Consider the following 2,162-nt stretch of genomic DNA (forward strand, 5'->3'; position numbering starts at 1 on the left):
AAGGAATAATATATTTATTTAATTTAACTAATATATTAATTTACGTTTAACTATTATATTTATTTAACTTAAATTAAAATTATTTATATAAAATATTAAAACATACTATACCTACTTAGTTAATAGAACTTCTAACTAACAAAATCAAAATACCTAATACATTAACTAAATTAATAAAGTCTAAATACTTAAACTAATTATTTACCGAAAATAAAAAAGGAAGAAAAAAACTAACCTTAAAATCTAAAACTCCAACTATGTGCCAAGTCGCATTCAATCAACTGATATCTTTGTCGCAAACATATTGTCGGAGCCATATGTACTTCATAAACTCAAATTTAAGATGTTATAAAATTACAAAATTTTTAAAAACCATTTAAATACATGAAAATCTCAATTGCTGTGGCCTTATATATGCCTCTGGCCAGGTTTTGTGACCCACATTACGCTTTTGAGCATATTTCGGATTAGCATTTGAATGCATCTTGAATGCTCAATATCCGTTTCTTCACCTTATACGTATCTTGGGTGCACTCAAAATACGTCAGCCGTGATTACATCATAAATTGAGATCTGAATATCCGAAATATGCTTTTTTTTTTTTTAATTTTTATCCTAAAAATAATTACTCTATATTTTATATATTTTAGTAAATTTTATATTTATTTAATTTAAATAAAAAATTCCCATATTTGATGGTTATAGAAATAAAAATTGGAAGAATTTGATGAGTGGGAGCAGGCGTGCGAAAGTGCCAATTGGGATGAGAGAGAGAAAAGCTGCCGGCGTGAATGATCCTCATCAAACCCACTTATCATCTCTCATCACCACGTTCCTTGCCTCCTAATCCCTCTCCAAACACTGCCAAAATTCCCACCAACTTTATTTCTGCCCCCTTTTCTTTCTATACTATTTACATTTACATTTACATAATCCCATACCACATCATTGTGTCACTCTTATAATAATGTTGTACTCTAATACCAAAATGCACTCCTTCTCCAAGTTCTAGGGCATGCCTTCTTACTTTATCTGCACTACTACTACTACTACTCTTCTAAGAGTATTTCTATTTCATTCATTCTTTTATAACCACGCACTAATCCACCCTACCTACCTTACCTACATACCCCACTTCCTTCCTTCAAATTTTATTTCATGACCAAACCAACCCAACTATTCCTCTCATCCTCTACTTTACTCTTTGCTTTGTTTTCAGTCTATTCCCCCCTTAACACTTGTTACTTGTTAACATTATAATAAAAGTTACTTCATCCTTTGTGGCCCAGACTAGCCTCATCACAAATTGACATCCCATTTCTTTTTTTAAGAAAAGAAAAAACATCACGTCTCTGCTCTTATTGTATGACCTATATATTGTTCTTGAGGGGGGTTTCGGTGTGTCCACGTCTGCTTTTTTCTTTGGTTAGACATTATTGTTATTAATATTATTAGACAGCGCGTTCGGTATAAACAACTTATCTTATTTTATTATTATGTTATGCCAATTGGTTATTAAGTAATTAATTAAGTTGAGGTGTGATCTTTTCTGGAAACTTGCAATGCGCCTTCTTTGGTTTTTCTTCATCAATCATTAGGGAAAATCCATGTTTGAACCCTTTGTTCCCCTGATTTTAAGTGGGCCTTCAAGTTCTTCTAGGCAATTGTTTTTGTCTTGAGAATTGCTACGCTTCTTATTAGATTGAATATAAATTTCTTTATGATTAAAGTTCATGTCCCATTCAATAATAACAGAACAATATAATAATAATAATAATAATAACAATAATAATGACTATACTCAAATAACATACTATTCTTTTTCCCTTATATACCCTCGGCCATTAATCTCGGACAGGATCAGACAGGTTATTGCACATACTGAAATCCATGGTCATACATATATAAATGGGAAAAAGGGTGCTTTCAGAAGCTTTTGCTTTTTTCCCTTTTCTTTTCTTGCCCCCTTACTAGTGAGTAGTGAGGGTGGGGTTAAGTGGGAACGGGTCCATTGTTTTGCTTTCCTACTCAACCAATTAAGCTAACAGTGTGCGAGGAGGACCTCCCTCCCAATTAAACCACAATCAATAGAACTATATTAATTAGATTAAATTATTTCATGAAATTAACCACAAACATTGCTACTAGTTAAACACCCTTAT

At 32.0% G+C, this 2,162-nt stretch overlaps 1 protein-coding gene across 1 annotated transcript in view; it reads left to right on the forward strand.

Moving 5' to 3' along the window:
- LOC107642698 overlaps positions 1–2,162 on the forward strand; it is a 20,296-nt gene that overhangs the window by 14,099 nt on the left and 4,035 nt on the right. Inside the window, exon 4 of the transcript XR_002362326.1 lies at positions 1,661–1,666. The gene's annotated coding sequence lies outside the window, so the exon portion shown is untranslated. The remainder of the gene's footprint in view (positions 1–1,660; positions 1,667–2,162) is intronic.

Source organism: Arachis ipaensis, chromosome B05, assembly GCF_000816755.2.
Source record: "Arachis ipaensis cultivar K30076 chromosome B05, Araip1.1, whole genome shotgun sequence".
Taxonomy (NCBI): domain Eukaryota; kingdom Viridiplantae; phylum Streptophyta; class Magnoliopsida; order Fabales; family Fabaceae; genus Arachis; species Arachis ipaensis.